The sequence below is a fragment of the Euprymna scolopes genome, chromosome 43, assembly GCF_053919585.1.
Source record: "Euprymna scolopes isolate OS-2025 chromosome 43, ASM5391958v1, whole genome shotgun sequence".
NCBI lineage: Eukaryota > Metazoa > Mollusca > Cephalopoda > Sepiida > Sepiolidae > Euprymna > Euprymna scolopes.
In genome coordinates this window covers 38,647,022-38,669,164 of record NC_136524.1, presented here as the reverse complement: position 1 = coordinate 38,669,164, position 22,143 = coordinate 38,647,022, and the positions used below count along the sequence as shown (strand labels likewise).

At 32.8% G+C, this 22,143-nt stretch overlaps 1 protein-coding gene across 1 annotated transcript in view; it reads left to right on the top strand.

The window, feature by feature from the left end:
• The window catches only part of LOC145268299 (uncharacterized), a 149,694-nt gene that overhangs the window by 2,106 nt on the left and 125,445 nt on the right, over nucleotides 1-22,143 (top strand). The window lies entirely within an intron of this gene.

Sequence of the window (22,143 nt, the reverse complement as noted above, 5' to 3'; positions counted from 1 at the left end):
AAAAAGGGGCGCTCGGGGTTAAGACGAAAATGAAAATTGCCTCAGTCTAGAAGGATTAGACCTCCACGAACCGAGGGCAGAAACGATGAAGTGCAGTATAATAGCATAACAGATACTACAGCTTGATCCTAGCCAAAACGGGCGACGAGTTAGTTTTTACTGCTGTTATAAAGTTCTCACACGAATGCCATTGCCCGTGATCGCTCACTAACCAAGAACAGGTGTTGTTCCCTAGAAACTGAGTGACAACAAATTCTCCCAGATATTCAACACCTTTCGCTTCTTTCTTATCACGGTTATTACAAACGTCTGCGCATTTTCGCAACAGTTGTTTACCATTAATTTCTCTCTGGTAACGATAGTGTCTGAAATTTGAGTTACAATACTCTACGCGTCCTCTGAATAGGTACTCTACCACCTCGGCACCTCGGTCTTTCGATCCCTCTTTGATCCCTCGCGACCATTTCTGTATGTGCATTTTAAAAAATTCCGGAAATTAATACAGCTAGTATTTATTTGGGTATGGGGAGGCCTTGTTAACTCTTCCCTTGACATGGATAGAGCTTTTCCAAAATAAAAACAATTAATTTTTCGTTAATCTTAAAATGCGCAAGTGCCCGGTTTTTTTTTTTTTTTTTTTTTTTTGTGTGTGTGTGTGTGTGTGTGTGGTACTTCTGACAGATTCAGTTTTATTAAATTCATGTTCTTTCTCCCTCTTTCTCTCTCTATCTCTCATATATATATTTAAAAATACATACATAAACATTTATATATATATATATATATATATATATATATATATATATATATATATATATATATGTATGTATATGTTACTGTAAATGTATATATGTATATATATGCATACAGGTGTATATATATGCCTACATATGTATGCACATATATATATATATATATATATATGTCGGTATGCATATATGTATATGTATATATATGTCTTTCTATATAGGTATATATGTGTATATATGTAATATATGTATATATCTATATATATATATATGTTTGTATACATATGTATATATGTGTATATATATGTATATATCTATATATATATATATATATATATATATATATATATATGTATTATTCCTTTAATTCAGTTTACAATTCTTGACAGATACTATAAAGAATTGTAAATGTCTACTGAATTAAAGGAATAAATTGTAAGATGGTCAACATCATGAACTTTGGAATATAGACTTTTGTCATTCATTCATTATATTGCTCTGTAATTACATTGAGCTTATTAAATAAGAGTTGGTATATATTATAAGGAAATAAAGTATATTTCCACAGAAATATATGTATACATATACGTATATATATATATATATATATATATATATATATATATATATATATATATATATATATATGTGTGTGTGTGTGTGTGTATGTATATATGCATATATATGTATATATCTACATATATAAATATATCTACATATATATGTATATGTATGATGATTGCCACGTCCTGTTAGACGAGTGCCACTCCCTCAGTCACTAAACGTCCATGTGTCCAAAGATGACTTCTCAGTCCTGCCAGCGACTTGCACACCCTCAAGCAGAGATGACACTGAAGACGGTCATTGGTTTGGAAGAAACGGAACCTGTATTTTTTTTATTTTTTTTCATTCTCTTTCTTTGAAGATTTTAATACTCGGTATTGAACAAACCAGCTGCCACATTCCCCTCCTTTTCATTGAAACCAACCAAGAGCTCTTTTTAGTATCCTCGCTCTTCCCTTAAGTGTAATTGTCTGGATCATCATGCACTTTCATGTGATTAACGAGACTTGCCTTGGACAACAGAGCCCGATCACACACCTCACAGACCCGAGAATCTTCATCATTGGGCGGTAAGATTTGGCATTTCCTACATGGTGTCTTGAGCTTCACTCGGTCTATCTTAGCTGCGTCAAAGTGTTCTGCGCCCCTGTATATCAGTGTCCTCCAGTCCTCCACTGCTTGCGATCGTACGCTAGGGATTCCCAACTGTCAACAGGAACATGGAAGTTCACCGGATTCTCCTACATGCTATCATGAAAACGTTTTTTGGGTTTGTGCTGGGGTCTTTTGCCAAGAAGAAGCTCACGATAAAACAACTGTATATAAATGTATATATATATATATATATATATATATATATATATATATATATATATATATATATATGTATGTATGTGTGTGTGTGTGTGTGTGCGTGTGTGTATGTATATATATATATGTGTGTGCGTGTGTGGATATATGTATTTATATGTTTACATATATGTATATTTGTATGTATATGTATATATATATGTGTATACGTGTGTATATAAATGTAAGTATATGTATATATATGTGTATAATTATATGTATATATATATATATGTATATATATGTGTGTATTTATATGTATGTATATATGTATAATTATATGTATATATATGTATATGTGTGTATTTATATGCATATATACATATATATATGTATATATGCATATGTATGTACATATATATATATATATATGTTTAAGTTTATGTATATTATTATTATTATTATTATTATTATTATTATTATTATTATTATTATTATTATTATTATTATGCTCTATTAGCCTTGGAGATAAGGTGTGTACACGGGGGTAAAACACAAATAATCTCGGTCGTACTTGGTATACTAGGAGTAGTATCATGTCGTCTGGAAGGACAATTGAAAAAAAACTACAAATCCCCGATGGTTTAGGCGGCCTTCAGACCTCTGCAATTGTAGGTACCACCAACATCCTTAGGAAAACCCTTGGTCTTTGAAGCTCCTGGTTTGAAGCCGGGATTAAGGGAAATCCTTTGGAAATGAATCCCATCCCTTTCAAGAGACGTTGATAAACGAAATCAGAAATATTATTATTATTATTATTATTATTATTATTATTATTATTATTATTATTATTATTATTATTTATATTATTATTATTATTATTATTATTATTATTTTTCATATCTATATGTATATGTATATATGTATATATCTATGTATCTATAAAATTGAAATTATCTCTGTGTGTGTACATTTCCCTACCAAATTACTCTGTCAATTTTCAGTCTAGAGACTCGAGATTTGACATAAGGAGTATTGAGATTTGGGAAAATCTTTTTAATCGGTTTTCGGCCAGAAATTTGGTTGTCAAGAGGTAAAAATTCAACGATTTTACCTTTGAAAACTCTACCAAACTCCTCCACCAATTTTGGGTCTAAACCCTTGCAATTTTACATGTATGTTCCTTGAACATGGATAAAACTTTTTAACTTGATTTAAGCTCCAACAAAATTGGGTCAAAGTTTTTAAAAAATTCTTCAAAATGGGTTAGTGGCATTTCCACAACGACAATGTGCCAGTTCACAACTCCATCCTTGTCACAGACTATTTAACCAAAATGGGCATCAAAAAAGTTCCTCACCCTCCCTGTAGTCCAGACCTTGTTCCCTATGACTTTTGGTCATTCCCTAAGTTCAAGGAAAACCTTAGAAGCTGTTGTTATGAGACAATTGAGGAGATGTGACAAAGGCCATTGACATGCTCACAAGAGAACGTCCATGGGGCCTTCCAGAAGTTGTTGGAATGGTACAAGTGCATTACAGCCAGAGGAGATTACTTTGAATGGGACTAGAGTTTCATGTGTGTATTATCAATAAATGTGTCCATACGAAAAAAGGCTGGAAACTTATTGAAGGCACCTTTGTATATGTCTGTGTGTGCATGTGTGTGTGTGTGCGTGCGCGCGTGTGTGTGTGTGTGTGTGTGTGTGTGCATGTGTGTGTGCGTGTGTGTGTGTGTGTGTGTGTGTGTGTGTGTGTGTGTGTGTGTGTGTGTGTGTGTGTACGACTCTCCTTCAGTCCACACTAGGGATGGTGCACATCATTTTCCAAGGTAAAGGTCAAGGTCATAGCCTATGTATATATACTCTTCTACAGCCCTCACCACTGGACTAATCATGACCAAACCTGACATCATGATGGGTTCCGACCTAGGGATGGTGCACACCATTTTTCAACGTCAACGTCAAAGATTTAGGTCATATTTTGTGCGCCTCTTCATAAACTACCTCATATAGAGATGGTGCACACCAAGTTGGGGTTCACCACCATCTTGAGGTCTGCTACCATGGTGTCGGCCAACTTTTTTGTGAATTTGAATAAGATCACCCTCCTCCACCCCCATCCCTCAACCGATCTTGCTCTCCTTTCTCTTTGGCGTATTCTGTTCTTCTAATCTTGCCAATCTTTCTTCCTCAGTTTTGTTTCTATTTCATTTGGGCGGTATCTTTAGTGTGTATATGAAAGGGTACTACATCTTGCCCAAGGGTGACCCAGCACTGCAATGACTAAGGAGTAATGACATTCTCCCCAGAACCCTGGAGCTCCCACACTAGGACCTCCTTGCCCGATGTAGTTTTACATCATACCCAGGACCACGGCACCGCCGTCATCTAATGGGTATCTCTTGGAAAGACCATGTATCGAATTTTGAAGTACTAGAAAAGGCTAAAATGGCCAGTGCTGAAGAAATAATTGTAACAAACCAACTGAGATGAAAGGACATGTCATGCGCATGTCAGACAACAGACTACCAAAGGCAGTTTTCTTTGGTGAGCTAAAAGAAGGTACACGACCCCTAGGTGCATCGAAACTGCGCTATAAAGACGTGTTCAAGAGACATTTGAAAAACACAAACTAACTCAACGATTGGAGAAGAAAAGTTGAAGATTGGATAGTTTGGAGAAGTGTGGTATCAGGCGCAGCCGATGTCATTAGAGATCAAAGCATTGCTGCTTGGGAAGCAAAAAAATAGCGCGACTACGGGCGCCACTACCTGGATTTTCTGCCATCAGGTGTCACATCTGCGGCTAAGGTTTCAGAGCTCCGACGATCGGACTCACATCACACCTTCGGCACGGACACTAACCGACCTCCGCATCACCATCACAATTGACGGATTGCCTGAGAGAGAGAGAGAGAAAGAGAGAGAGAGAGAGAGAGAGAGAGAGAGAGAGATATGAAAGGGGAAAGAAGTATTATCTTAAATTTTTCGAAAGAATTATATTCATCTAAAAAAAACAAAAAGATCCTTAATGATCCGTTATATTGTTTTTGCAGCGTTATTTTGAAAGGTCAAAGTTAAGAGGTACAGTGCAATAAATTTTGGCCTGTGTTAGATACCGCTTTTATGACAAATTTTAAACACCTTAGGCAATAGTTGCTCTTACAACGTCCACATACTACAGTGAAGTGAGTACCTGAGCGTATAGCAAAGTCCCGTGTGAAGCACAGTTATCTTTGCTAGTATATATATATATATATATATATATATATATATATATATATATATATATATATATATATATATATATATATATATAGAGAGAGAGAGAGAGAGAGAGAGAGATGTGTTTATTTGTTTTTGTTAGTGATACTTTCTTGAATGAATTCAATTATTTATACGAAAGTGTATTTTTACCCAAATGCTTATTGGGAATAATTTTCCCATTGACCAGATTCAGCCACTCTGATGAGTTGTGGACGACGAAACACGTGTCAATGAATAATTATATTTTAAAAATAATATATATATATATATATATATATATATATATATATATATATATATATATATATATATATAGATGTTGTTTGTTTATGTTTTTGCGATACGTTTTGAATGGATTCAATTATTTACGAAAATGCATTTTTACCTAAATGCGAGTTGGGAATAATTTTCCGTTTAACCAATTTTGGTACCTCCGCATGGGGGAGCGGCATATATATTATTTTTTATTTTTTTATTTTTTTAAATATAAAAAAGTATATATATATATATATATATATATATATATATATATATATATATATATATATATATATATATATCATGATGTTTTTAGAGATACAAAATTTAAATATTGCAATTAGGAAAGGAAGACTTTTATGATTCATGATTAAAAGTAAATTTGTATATATACAAATATATATATATATCTTCTCTCCAAAAAGGTGGGAATGAAGGGGAAGCAGGAGAGGAAAGAAAAAAAAAAATGGGGAGCCAGCTGACCGGTTTCGACCCTCGCTTCTCAAAGCTGTATCGAGGGAATTAATTTTAAAATAAAGAATGAAAGCGATTAAAATAGCGTTTTACAGGGGAAAAAAAAAAAAAAAAAAGTGGGAAAACGATTAAAATAAAACGACGTTATGGACGAATACCCTAGAGATTAATCACGTTCAACCCCAGGAGGCATTCCCTTTGCTTGCAAAGAGAAGGTTTCCTGAGTCGAACGTGAATGGTCTCCAAGATCTTAAGATGGTATAATGAATGAGCACGACTAATAATGGTAAAAGAGTCCGTGCTAAAGTTTGCTGCACAAGACGGGTTTTTAAGCAAATGATCAGTAATTGAAGACCCGTATGTGTTAGTAACGACATCAGTTGCCCGGTAGGTTCCATTCCTAATTTTACTGGGTACATGTTGTTGAATTCTTCCATCTAATGTTAATATCGTTCGACCCAAGTAGTTGGCACCGCAACCACATTTAAAATTGTAAATAACATTACTTTTATGGTGGGGGGGTAAAACGTCTTTTCGAGAAGATGGAAATAAAGTTCTCGTAGAGAAAACAACACGCATATTGGCAGCAAAATAACATCCATGAACTGCTGAACTTATTTGTTTGGCAAATTTCTCACTTACTCTACCTAACCAAGGCAGACGAAGATAAATTGGACATTTGGCTACTATATTCTCTTTCATTCGAGAGAATTCGGCCAATTTCTTTTGAATAGTTGACCTAATCACATCAAGGGGGTACCCATTTTTGGATAGAGTATCCGTAATTCTTTTCAATTCCTCATCTAATTTTGATTTGGAACAAATCATAAGGGCACGATGTGTTAGGGTCCAAATTAGATTTATCTTACGTTTTCTGGGACAAAATGAATCCCAACGAGTGTACAAACCTGTAAACGTTGGTTTACGGTATATAGATGTTTGGTAACTAGATGGCGTTTTTGTTACCAATACATCAAGGAAGGCTATAGTTGAATTGCTCTCTCCCTCATAGGTGTACTTTAACGCGGGATGCATTCCATTGAGTAAGGAGAAAAAGGTGTTAGCTTCCGTTTGGTTATTAAATAAACAGAATGTGTCATCAACATATCGGAAGTACACCAATGGCTTTATGGGTCCAGATAATAAGCGCTCTTCATGGAACCCAACAAAAATATTTGCCATGGTCGGTCCAAGTACTGACCCCATGGCAACACCATCTTTTTGCCGGTACATAATATTGTTGAAACTAAATTCCACAGATGTAGTGGCAAGTTTCATAAGTTCAATAAAGATGTGTTCAGGAATAGGAGGCGGTGATATCCGGCCACGATATAGAAAATCTGCACAAATATCTATAGTTTCCAAAACAGGGACACAAGTAAAAAGGTTGCTAATATCATAGGAGCACATAAATCTATTAACAATCTTAGACTTTTTAATAAAATCAGCAAAATAAAATGAATCTTTAAGACAATATTTACTATAATATTGTGAAACAGGTTGTAAAATGTCAAAGATCCATTTTGAGACCTTGTGTTGCGATGACCCTACTATGGAGAGAATGGGCCTTAATGGGATATCCGCTTTATGGGTTTTAGGAAGACCATATAGCCTTGGGCGGATAGATCCAGAGGGTCTTATCTCACTAGATACGTTCTTCGGAAGTACACCATTTTTGACCCACTTCACCAGTTTCTTTTGAAATTTGGTTTCCAAGGAGGCGGTTGAATCATGAGTTGTGACAGGGCCCAATTTTTCAAATTTGTCTTTATCATCTAGTATTATCGACATTTTGTCAACATACTCATGATGGTTCAATATAACCACCCCTGACCCTTTATCTGGTCTAGTAATAACTAATGATGGGTCTTGTCGCAGAGTTTTCATAACAGCCAAATGCTCATTGCGCCATTTAAACTCAGAATGCGACACTGGTGTACTGGCATAACTGTGAGCAAGGTCATTCAATTTTGCCTTGAGATCCCTAGTTTTAGTTTCAGAGACTGGTGCAAGTCTCTCCGCTTGGGCATTTAGGATTTCAAACTCCGAAAACACCTCTTCTCGTTTGACACCGGGCACCGGAATACAAAAATCTAACCCATGATCAAGTACCATTAATTCTGAAGGTGACAAGTCATGGGAAGATAAATTCAGTACGTTACGTCCAATATTTGGGTTAGTAGTACTTGTCGAGTTGGGATATGGCTCTGTGTAGTTCTAGGAGGTGTTATTCCTTCCCACTGCAGAAAGATGTGACACAAAGTTAGAAATAGATAGTATTTGGGTTAGTAGTACTTGTATTTGGGTTTAATAAAACGCTATTTTAATCGCTTTCATTCTTTATTTTAAAATTAATTCCCTCGATACAGCTTTGAGAAGCGAGGGTCGAAACCGGTCAGCTGGCTCCCCATTTTTTTTTTTCTTTCCTCTCCTGCTTCCCCTTCATTCCCACCTTTTTGGAGAGAAGATATATATATATATTTGTATATATACAAATTTACTTTTAATCATGAATCATAAAAGTCTTCCTTTCCTAATTGCAATATATATATATATATATATATATATATATATATAATATAAAATGATATAAAAAGTATATGTATATATATACATATGCTTTTTATTTATTTTGCATGAGCAGTAATATGCCATTACACATTCATGAGCATGCTATGGTCAGCCAGTTACATGTAACTAGTTACCTCGTTAGGTGATATTGCTTGAACTTCACTTCTGTATAAGCAATATAGCCTGAAGAGATCTCTAGTTACTTGTAACTGGCTAACTGAAACATGCTCATGAATGTACAGCGACATATTAATGCTCATGTAAAACAAATAAGAAGTATATCTTGCTCTACTTCAGTATTGAGCACTCTTGTATCAACCTTATTAAAAGTTCATTGGTTGCTTCACATCTGGAAAATATTAACCTGGAATAATTATATATTTACTCTCTTTATTTGGTTGATAATGCGAGACCTGCTAGATTGGGGACTCTTATTGGGATCCTGTCATTTGGTTCTGTTTATATTTCAGTTCACTTTATTGGTGTTAGCTATGTGGTATGGTTTCTGCACTCAAAGAGTTTTTATATTTGATTTGGTTTCTATCAGTGCTAGTATTTACTGTCCTCTTCCTTCCCACACGCGCAATGTGCACTCTGCTGAAAGACATAAGAAGAATGGAAAGTGGGGATTGAAAACCCGGTGCCCATGAGGAAAAAATTTTAGCCTACAACAAATGCCTAAGGAGCCTCGTCTGCATTTTTCGGTAGGAACGACAGGCAATTAACAATAAACCAACCTTTTCTCAAATATAGAAAGTAAAGTCTGGAAGAGCGAACCTCTTAAATCTACCTTAGTCTGAGACTTATTTCGGCTCCAGAGTCAACTAAGTATGAGTCATTTTTTAAATAGCCATTTCCCTTATTGACTGAGGAATAACTGTGCAGTTCTAGGAGGTCCATCCTCCCAGGTCAGTTCTCCCATTTTTTGGGGAGGGTGGGGGTAAGTTTATTGCTTACTCTTGGAGGTGGTCCTACCAGGGAGTGCTGACAAGTTGCCCAGGTAATTTTTAATAGGCCAAAGTGCTTCTCCTTTAGAGGCACTGGCTTGACTCTCCACCACTTTCTAACTTTGTGTCACATATTTCTGCAGTGGGAAGGAATAACATCTCCTAGAACTACACAGAGCCATATCCCAACTCGACAAAGAAAAAAAGCCACCTAACCCTAACCATAATTTAACCCAAATGACCCAAACTCTTTTAGACTTATAGTCAAAGACCTATCCTCAACTTGGTATAAAAACAACCCTCAGTGGCATACGTTGTATGATGCAAATTCTCCCTCTCACTTGTCATCATCAGTGATCCTTCCCCCCCCCCCCGGAAACAAACATTTTCATATATATATATATATATATATATATATATATATATATATATATAAATAAAAGACAGACGTGTTTTAAGTTTTATCTCCAGTGCTTTTCTTTTAATGATTTGGAATTCATTCCATTTGCGCTTTTTTCCAAGGAACTCTGCCTTTTGGATTATTTTGGATCATTTGGAATTTACCCATTGGATTGAAATTTTAAATTCGACCGTTTTGGATTTACCATTTTTGGATTTCTACCCTTCACCAGACTATCCATTCATGTGAAATCTTTTTATCATTTTTCTTTTGCCTCCTGTTCCCCTTACCTCACCCTTTTTTTAACCAAGTAAGATCTGTGACTTACTTGTAGTTTCATTAAATACTTTTATATGCAAAATCCGATCCTGCATTTTGCTAATTCTTGCCCTCTGATGAGAAGGAGAGTATTTCTTTGAAACTCCGCAGATTAAGGACTATCCACTTATCTTGTGCTTCCTTTTTTAAAATTAAATATGTTTTTAACTCTTTTTCAAGATGTCTTTTAACATGTTTTATTAATCATTTGTTCATATATATATATATATATATATATATATATATATATATATATATATATATATATATAACTACTTAATTTACTCACATAAAATTAATATACGAAAGTATAGATTTATGCGTAAACTTTAAGTATTTACTTCAAAAGTGCTCAATACGTAGGTAGAGCTAGTTAGTAAGTTAAAAAATGTATATTGGCGATTAAGCTACACTGAATATTCTGCGTTTCAGGCGCATAAGCCTGAAGAGTCCTAGAGTGGATGAAACGCGGAATATTCAGTGTAGCTTAATCGCCATATACATTTTTTAACTTACTATATATATATATATATATATATATATATATATATATATATATATATATATATATATATATATATATAAACAAGATACATTGCCATTCAGATGTAAGGGACTGTTAATTGGGACTATGTCTACAGGGACACTATGTAGAGAATTAAGTAGTGAGATGTTTATTCACATTACATTTACATTTCTGCATGTTAGTACAATCAAGGTAGCAGGAAACAGGAAGGGAATTCCAGAGTCTAGCAATCTGCGGGAAGAAACTATTAGAGTAGAAGAAACTATTAGAGTAGAAGGCTTCTTTTTTTTTTTTTTACATGGGGGGGGGTCACCACTTATCAAGGCCCAGAGGCCACTCGAGGATAGGGGTTAATGGGTATCTTGGGACATCTACAGTGGAGGATGTCGGATTTTGCTGCTTGTTGGGTTTGTTAGGATTATTTACGTTGAGGGATCATAAATGCTGTGAGTTCATTCCATAAACAGGCAGAGGGATGCAACATTGTGACGATGGGACAGAGGTCGGAGCTTAGTCAATAGTGTGGAACATATCAGATTTATAATTTTATTCGTGGTTGCAATAGAAATAACATGTAAATAGGATTTGATTTTGGAACAATTCATTTTAAAATTGCACACAGACATTATGGACACCCTGTACTATTCTATGGTTAAAATTTTATGACAATTGGTAAAAAAAAAGTTATTTTTTCAAACCAATAAAATATGCTGTGTCATGGAAAGCCAGCTTTAGTTTTGCTGATTTGGGATGAAATTTCCTTAGGGATTTTGTTTTTTTGCTTGGTTGTCTTCCCTGTGGCTTTTCCAGGCCACTAATATCATTTCAACTTTCCATTGTTGAATACTGTCTGACTGTTTGCTGTGTATATCCACTGATTTGGCATTTATAGGCATTTTTCCCCCCTCAAATATTGTGTTAATTGCTTGCAGGCTTGAAGTAGAATGCTAGCCTATGAAATCAAGGGTAACTTTGCAGCTGGGTTCAAATCAACTGATTAGCAATAATTATAATTTCGTACACTGATGATTGCGTAAGAATGAAACACTAGTGCCTGTGGGTATAAAATAGTTGTTAATATTTATGTGAAAAATATTAACATTATAAGTCTCCTTTAAGAAAAGAAAAAGTTGAACCCTCTTTAGAAAATAAAGGGAAATTTTAACATTAATGAAGTTTAGCTTTAATGCAGATAGTGTTAGAGTGATTAAGTAACAGGAAGTTATGTATCTAATATATCTAATATATATATATATATATATATATATATATATATATATATATATATATATATATATATATATATATGACAAAAGTCTATATTCCAAAGTTCATGATGTTGATCATCTTACAATTCTTGACAGTATCTGTTTCGTATCACAAAATCAATCACTTAATTATTATATCAATCAGTGCTATTTCTTCTGATGAGTTAAGGGCAAAATAGATTCACTGATTCAGTGATTAATTTTGTGCTACGAAACAGATATTGTCAAGAATTGTAAATGTCAACTGAATTAAAGGAATAAGTTGTAAGATGGTCCACATCATGAACTTTGGAATATAGACTTTTGTCATTCATTCATTATATTGCTCTGTAATTACATTGAGCTTATTAAATAAGGATTGGTATATATGATGAGGAAATAAAGTTTATTTCCACAGATATATATATATATATATATATATATATATATATATATATATATATATATATATATATATACTAGCATGGGTACCCAGCGTTGCCTGGATTGACATGAAGTTATGTTTGAAACACACGAGTATACTAATCATTTTCATCATGGGCAATGTGGATACCCTCACAACAAAAATAAAAGAACGAATGAAAACATGTAAATGTAATAGCCCAAAAAAGAAGTATGTGATACCCTCTCCACCAGATATTTTGACAGAAGGGCTACAAAGACAAGAAACTATTCTCCGGATATTGAGCACTGGAAATACCCCCCCCCCTCCCAAAGAAAAGATAATTAAAAATAAATCATTACAACTTTTGTTTCAATAAAAATAGCAGTGAATACCTGTGCAATCGCAAAAAAAAAGAAAAAAAAAAGATCTACCAAAAATTAATTCCAAAAACAATTAAATGACATTTTTCGTCATTTTATATTTCTAATGTAATCATCCCCCCCCCCTAAAAAAATTGAATTTGTCCTATTTTGGGGTTCGTTCTGTTTATAAAATTGTTAGGTGAAAGTACATAATGATTTCATAAAAATTAATTAAATTTATCGTTATTTTATGTTTCAAATATAATTCCCGCCCCCCCCCTCCACCACCACCACAAAAAAAACTAAAAAATTTTGTATTTATCATGTTTTATCCATCCCCCTCGATCGCTAAACTTGAAAAAATGCTAGAGATTACATGTCTGGTTGAACGCTTTGTGGCCAAAAAGTGGGTTCTTATTTTACGTTAAATTTATATGGCAAAGTTATTCCCCATGCTAAAATGTTGATTTTTATTTTTTTTTAATTTCTTCTTCCATATTATTTATAAATACTGCTTAAACGTATTAGGCCACAAAAAACCAGGTCTTAATTTTTTTGGTCAGTGTCAAGTTTCTTTCCAACTCCCCCCAAAACTTTAAAATGACGACTTTTGATGGTTTTCGGTGGTGCTGAAAACGAATATTACGTTTAAATTTGGGGCAGATAAGTAGTTTTCATGATATGAAGGGATTACTTTTTGAAAAAGTGGGGATCACTTTCCTATATAAATTTAACGTAAAATGAACACTCACTTTCTTGTCACCTGGTAATTTCTTCATATCAAAAAACAAATTTAACTGTGATATTCGTTTTCAGCACCCCCAAAAGTTGGCGCTGTTTTTTTTTTTTTTACTAAGAGATGCATTCATTTTTTCATCTCATAATTTAGGGCGCTAATTATGCTGTTAGTAAGTTTACAAAAACATACTTTTGTTTTTCGTTCTTTTTTCATTATAGAACTTGTATGGTTGTGAACAGGTGCCTCTGCAGTTTAACATTTCACAAAAATTCTGTTTACATTAGGAGACGGTTAAGTAAAGTACAGAAGCACCTGGTAAAATCTATACACATTCTATAATTGAATACCCACCTAAAAAAAAAATGAAAAACAAAAATATATTTTTCTAAACCGCTCGTGTAAGCTTACTGGCAGCATTATTTACGTCGTAAATTATGAAAAATAAACGAATCTCTTAGTAAAAAAACATTGCAGGTTTTCGGTGGTGTTGAAAACGAATATCACAGTTAAATTTGTTTATGATATGAAGAAATTATTAAGTGGTTAGAAAGTGGGTGCTTATTTTATGTTAAATTGATATAGGAAAGTGATCCCCTACTTTTTAAAAAAGTAATTTTTCATATCATGAAAACTACTTATCTGCCCCAAATTTAAATGTGATATTTTTAGCACTATCGAAAACCATTAAAAGTCGTCATTTTCAAGTTTTTTGAGGAGTTGGAAAGAAACTTGACATTGATCATTTTTTTCTAGGGGTTAAACAACACTGGGTCACGCCATAAAAATTGACCATTTTTAATTTAAGATATTAAATAAATTATAAAGAAAATCTGTTTCACAGGCAATTAAGCACACTTGCTGTGGTATAATTATTATAATAAATCCTAGGCAACACCGATTAAATTTTATAAACAAAAAACAAAAAGAGCAGGGAATGATGGATTTTGTTCACATGTGTCTCTGTGACTAACTCTGCCCTCGTGAGGATGCAAGTAAATGAGGACTTTAGTTTTAATTATTTTTCTCTAACAAATAAAAAAGGTTACTTAAAAAGTAAGAATAAGTGAAAAAAAATTTCCTCCGAATTAACATAAAAAAATAATTCAGCTTAGAATAATATTTCGAAATGAGAACAAAAACAGGAAATATTTAATAACGTGCTCTGTTTGAAACAATTTTTCAATTAAGCTATCACAGTTATTTCCCCTTTTGGTTTTCTGGTTTTTGGTTTGAAAATACAGGGTCACCCCAAAAATACGGGCCCCCAACTCTAATTAGGCTCCGTTTCTTAGTGTTATGTTCAAATGAAATGAAACTTTGGTCATAACTAGTTTATTATATTCAAAACATCACATCAAAACACTCGGGTTTTGGGCCTTTTTTTCTCCGGTGACTGTAAAATGTCCTCTGTTTTTTTTGGAGGGGTCACCCTGTAAAACGGTTTTAGATTTCAGATAAAATAAATTAAATCAAACATAACTTGAAATTTATTTACATTATGTCTCGGCAGCCGTATGAAACGCATATCTTATTTTTCTTTTATTAATATTATTGGAATTTTTCCCCTTTTCCTTGTACATATTTGTGAATTATTCCATAGATTTCGGCCTTTTGGATTATTTTGGACCATCTTCCAATTACGTGATTTCCTTGGATTTTACTTGTGCAAATGGAAATTCAATTAACTTTCTTGGATTTATATTTTTGGATTTTACCGTCATTGGATTATTTACCTTTCACCAGACTATCCATTCACATGTAACCACCTTTTTCTTCACTATATTCCTTCTGCTTCACTTTTTGTTATCAAGTAAGATCTTTGGCTTACTTGCAGTTTCATCAAATACTTTTGTATGCAAAATCCGATCCCGCATTTTGCTAATTCCTGCCCTCTGATGAGAAGGAAAGTATTTCTTCGAAACGCTGCGGATTAAGGACTATCCACTTATCAAGTGTTTCCTTTTCAGATTAAATATGTTTTTAACTCTTTTTCAAAGTGTTTTTTAACATGTTTTATTAAGTGTTTGCTCTTATATATATCATATATATACACATATATTATATATATACACACATATATATAATATATATATTATATATACATATATATAATATATACATATATATATAATATATGTACCCATTATATATATATATATATATATATATATATATATATATATATATATATATATATATATAAGTTATAAAATATATATGGCGATTAAGCTACACAGAATATTTCGCATTTCATCCATGCTAGGATTCATAAGCCTGATGAATCCTAGCATGGATGAAACACGGAATATTCTGTGTAGTTTAATCGCCATATATATTTTATAATTTACTACTTAGCTCTACCTACGTATTGAGCACTGTTGAAGTAAATACTTAAAATTTACGCATAAATTTATACTTTTGTATATTAATTTATGTGATTAAATGAAGTAATTATATATATATATATATATATATACATATATGTATATATATATATATATATGTATATATATGTATATATACATATATGTATATATATATATATATATATATATATATATATGCATACAGTGATGATCATATTTATTGGCACGGTAAAATAAAAGTTAAATTTTGTCTAATAAATTCTAAAAAAAGGGATTAAATTAAAGAAAATAACAAAGTATATTATGTATTTTTAACTGGCCTTTCCGATGCAGCAATCGGATTTTAGAAAAAATAAATAACAAAGGAACAACAAACATAATTGCAAAAAACCCTTGTTCAAAATTATTGGCACGGCTTTGTTTTTCTTTTAGTATCAGTATAATATCAATCAATTTCCGGTTTACGTGCTTTCTGAACTTTTTTATAGCCATATTATGCTTGTTTAACGCTAATTCAGTGAATGATTTTTTTCAGATAATTTTTAGATAGCGATTTATTTAAACTATTATAAGTGACTAAATTATAATTTTCAATCGCCATGGTTAAAACTAAGGAACACAGCGAAGACGTCAGGAAGCTTGTTGTAGCATGCCATACCAATGGGGAGGGCTATGATAAGATTTCAAAGAAGCTAAACCTTCCCAAATCCACTGTTAGAGCCATAATAAACAAGTTCAAATCGCAAGGCCACGTTATGAGTTTAGAGGGTAGAGGGAGAAAAAGGATTCTTTCCCCAAGAGATGAACGGAAAATTGTTCGACAAGTAAAACAAAACCCAAGGATCTCTGTTGGGGAGATTGTTGATGAACAGAGCACCTCTGGAGTGAATGTATCTCGACATACAGTTGGTAGAGTTTTGAAGAGAGCTGGTTTAAAAGCATGTCGTCCGAGAAAGACTCCCTTATTGAAGCCTATGCACCTGAAAGCAAGGCTAGCCTTTGCAAAACGTCATATTGATAAAGATGTTGCATTCTGGAAACGTGTTCTATGGACTGACGAAACGAAAATAGAGTTATTTGGCCATAATAAAGTGTCTTATATTTACAGAAAATCTGGCGAAGCTTTCCTGCCTAAGAACACCATACCCACAGTGAAGCACGGTGGAGGCAGTTTGATGTTTTGGGGATCCTTTGCTGCCTCTGGACCAGGGCGACTTGTTAAGGTCACAGGTAGCATAAAAAAGGAAGATTATGTTAAAATATTGGATGAAAACCTGAAAGACTCTGCTAAAGAGCTCTCACTTGGTCGTCGTTGGTGGTTCATGCAAGATAATGACCCAAAGCATTCGGCTAAACTGACTAAGAAATGGCTTGAGGACAATCATATTAATGTTTTGGAGTGGCCATCACAAAGCCCAGACCTTAATCCAATTGAAAATTTATGGAGAACATTAAAATTGAGGGTAATGCAAAGGAAGCCTAAGAATCTTATTCAATTGGAGGATTATTGTCAGGAAGAGTGGGCTAAAATTACTACTGAAGAGTGCAACAACTTGGTTGTAAACTATGAAAAGCGACTGAGGAAGGTAATCAAGGCCAAAGGCTATACAATTGATTATTAAATAAATCGTGCCAATAATTTTGAACAAGGGTTTTTTGCAATTATGTTTGTTGTTCCTTTGTTATTTATTTTTTCTAAAATCCGATTGCTGCATCGGAAAGGCCAGTTAAAAATACATAATATACTTTGTTATTTTCTTTAATTTAATCCCTTTTTTAGAATTTATTAGACAAAATTTAACTTTTATTTTACCGTGCCAATAAATATGATCATCACTGTATATATATATAACTACTTCATTTAATCACATGAAAATAAAAATAAAAATAACAAACAAGACAAATGCAACTGTAGACACCACACACTTTTCCCACTTCAAAATAAATGTCTAACCAAAAGCGTAGTTTACCAGGCCACAATATTTGCGAAAGAAAACCCGAATAACAAGAAATATTACGTAGGTATGACTTCCTTAGATTTCAAAACTCGATACTATGACCACAAAAGTACATTCAACAATAAAAAACACCGTATGAAAACAACACTAGTGAATAAATACTGGGAACTCAAAGAAAGCGGACATTCGCCGGTAGTCGAATGGAAAATAATAAGACAAGCTACTACGTGTAGGGGCCTAGACGACCCATGTAGATTATGCCTTCAAGAAAAATTTGCTATCCTGTACTTTAAAGAACCCCAACATCTATTAAACTGTAGAAGAGTAATAGCAAACAACTGTGTTCACAAGATAAAATTTACTCTAGGATAGCAATACAAAATAGTTTTAAAACTAACAATAACAATAGAAAATAAACAAATAAATAAATTAAATAAACATGAATATACATAAACGATCACACATATATGTATGTATATATGTATGTATATATATATATGTGCATATATGTGTGTACACACATATATATTTATATACAAACTAACATAAAAATAAACACTAATCTAGATTTAAAACAGATCAAGAAACTAAATATCCAGGCTAAATAGAGCACACACAAAGGAACAGGTCAACCAGAGGTCAAATAGGCCTTTGTCCAATAAATGCATGCTCATTGGCTGATAGGAAGGGCGCGGTGGATGCTAGAAAGCTGATTGGCTTACTAAAAGCTCAATAGAAGATGCGCATATAAAAACGACAAACAACCACAGAATTAGCGCATAAACCGGAAGAATCCTAGAGTGGATGAAACGCGGAATATTTAGTGTAGCTTAATCGCCACACACATTTTATAACTTACTATATATATATATATATATATATATATATATATATATATATATATATATATATATATATATATGGAATATATTCTGTATTCACATTTAGCTTCTTATCTAAGGATCGATATATAATAAGAAAAATATTTCTACAGAAATAGATATATATATATATATGTATTATATATATATATATACCACACACACACACACACACACACACACACACACACACACACACATATATATATATAAGTATGGTGCCCCAAAAGATGTACTCGCTCTTTGACCTTCATGCATTTTGTAGATAACTACATGTGTCTTGCCAAACATACAATCCTAAGGAGTTAAATTGATAAGTAAAATAAATAAATTGATGCAGAACTTATCATTTATTGTCATGCTGATTAATGTTCTCCCACATTCCGTGTTCGTAAACATTCAAACTGCCTTCCTTCATTTTCCAAACACAGCTGATAACGTCAAACAATGGTTTCGACAGCATTGCTAAACACTTCATTTGTTATTGCTAGACATTGTATTCGAATTTCTTTTGGTCAATTTTTAAACGTGTCCCAGCGTATTATAAGCACCCTAACCTCACCATGTTAAGAACGGCTTTCAGAATAAACACCTAACCAACCTTGAAAGCCGAGTGGGGGGTATTCCGAAAGCCGTTCTTAACATAGGGAGGTTGAAGTGTTTATAATACGCGTGGGCATGTCATAAAAATTGACCTTTCTTTGTTCAAATCCTCGATTGATGCTGGTCTTGCAGCATAAACAATTATCTTTGAAACATCTCCATAAAAAGTAGCACTTTAATATAATTTTTTTTTTCTTCAAATGTTAGTTGTACGTTTACATTTGGCTGAAATGTCGTGATTTCCAAAGTAAAAGAAAAGCATTTTGGTGCCATCAGCTAGAATCGAAACCAAAAGCAAAACTAGCATTCAAAGCTGGTGACGTTACCACTGTAGCAACCTGACATGCATATGAACTGATTAAAAATAAACTAAAATGAATGTACAAAATGTATAAGGATTTTTAAATTTAAAAACTATTTTAACTGGTTAAAAACCCATAAAAAAATGGTCTATAAAAAATCCAATCACTTGAGGCCCCTAGTTTCGGAAGAGATAGAGTTTGAAAATATGGAGACAGAAAGACAGACTGAAAGACAAACTGAGTTTTATAAATTAGATTTATCATTTTATCATTGGTGCCAACAATAGAAAATGAAGTAAATACAAAAAATATTAATTGAAATTCAAAATTATGCTCATTTTATTTTAATTTTTTTTTTTTTTAATTTCAATATGTTCGGTTATAGTAAGCTAATATACTTCCTAATTTTCTGCGGAGTGCTACCGGAAGCGATGACAAGGCAAATCAGTTCTTTCGCTTTTATTATATACTAGCATTTCAGCCCGGCGTTGCACGAGTATTTGGAGGTGTATGTTGAGCAAAAAAAAAAAAAAAAGCGGTCAATATTTTTTCAATTTGACCCCTATTATGACCCTTTAAAATTTATTGTTTTGGGCTCAAATCAAGTTATTAAGTTAGATCCATGTCCAAGGAACCTATATCTAAAATTTCAAGTGTGTAGACCCAAAATTGTCGGAGGAGTTTGGTAGAGTTATCAAAGGTCAGATCGTGGAACTTTGACCCCTTAATCACCAAATTTCTGGCCGAAAACCGATCACATCGATTTTCCCAAATCTCAGTAGTCAAATTTCAAGTCTGCAGACTAAAAATTGAGGGAAATGTACACACACAGACAGACACTTTCACTTTTATAGATATATAGATTGGATACATATTTTTTATGAAGTTTGAAATTTTGTTATTTTGATTTCAATAATTTCATTTGTTTTGATTTCAAATAATTTTATTTTTTATACTCTCATAAACATATATTTATTATATAAATTTCAATAAAAAAAACTTATATTTTTAAAATTCAAAATGAAAATTTTATTTTTATAATTTTCATGAACATTAATTTTTTTTAATAAAATTTAAATATAAAATAAAAGCTTTTTTAAAATTTTGTTATTAAAAGTGCAAATAAAAACTAATTGTGTTATTTTTATCTGTATAATTTTGTTCATTTTTATTGTATACTTTTCAGTCATATCCTTTTCTTATGTTTTATTTCAATAAAATCGCTCCACGATAGAAATACTGGAGCGAAGTTACTGATTTGCCGGTAACGTTCTGCAGAAAATCAAGAAGTATGTTAGCTGACTATTACCATATGTTCTGATCTTCCGATTCCAGCGTTACCCAGTCGTACGATACGCTTAAACATGATATTTTAATTTATGCAGATTGCATATGTATTATTATAGAATCAATCCTCTATTGATTATTATATATTGCGAGAAATAATTTGCCTGGTGGACTAATTTGTAAAAAAAATTAAAAAATGATAATAATAATGTCGTTCACCAATCTCTGTCTGTGTTAGCTGATATTTGGGCTTGACAATGAATGCCCTGGAAAAAGCCACTCCTGATTAATGTTGAGTTTTAAAATATGCAAGCAAAGAAATGATTTGCAGCGATTTTAAATAATACCTTTTCTTTTATCGTAAACTGAACTCATTAATAAGGAAAAATTAAAATAAAATGATGAGGTACACCCGGGCTTGAACAGGATGATCATTCAATCTGTCGTCGAATGCTCTACTTAGTGAAGCTATATCTCCAGATTATAGTAAATCTGTTTTTTTAAGAAGAAATGATTTGATTAAATTTTGTCTCCCTTGCCAGTGTAACCTAAAATATTCCCTTGTAAAAATTATTCTTTTTATTTATAAGCGGGAAAAGGTACTTTTAAGATTGGATTTTTTTTTTTTTTTTCGAATTTCGATACTTACAGGATGAATTCCTGTACAGAACATATTTAAGAACAATGCCATAAATTAGCTTTGCGTGAAATTTGTAAAAGATATGCTCAGACGCTTCAGAAACTATGAGGAAGGAACTCACAGACGCGCGCACACACACACACACACACACACACACACACACACACACACACACACACACACAAAATGATTTTTTTTTTACATAGACATCACCACTTATCAAGGCCCAGAGACCACTCGAGGAGTGTACAGTAGTCAATTGGACAGTATATTAACGTTAGTCATTTAACAGTGCTCTCACTTTGTGCATTTTTGGAATATACAGAGTATAGTAATTTGCTAAATCCAGGAATGACTATAATTTTTTTTATATTATCCAATCTAGGCATATCTCTTAAAGCTTCTGTTATATTTGGATTTGGATTAGTTTTTTTTTTTTTTTTTTTTTTTTTTTACACAGGAGTCACCACTTATCAAGGCCCGGAGGCC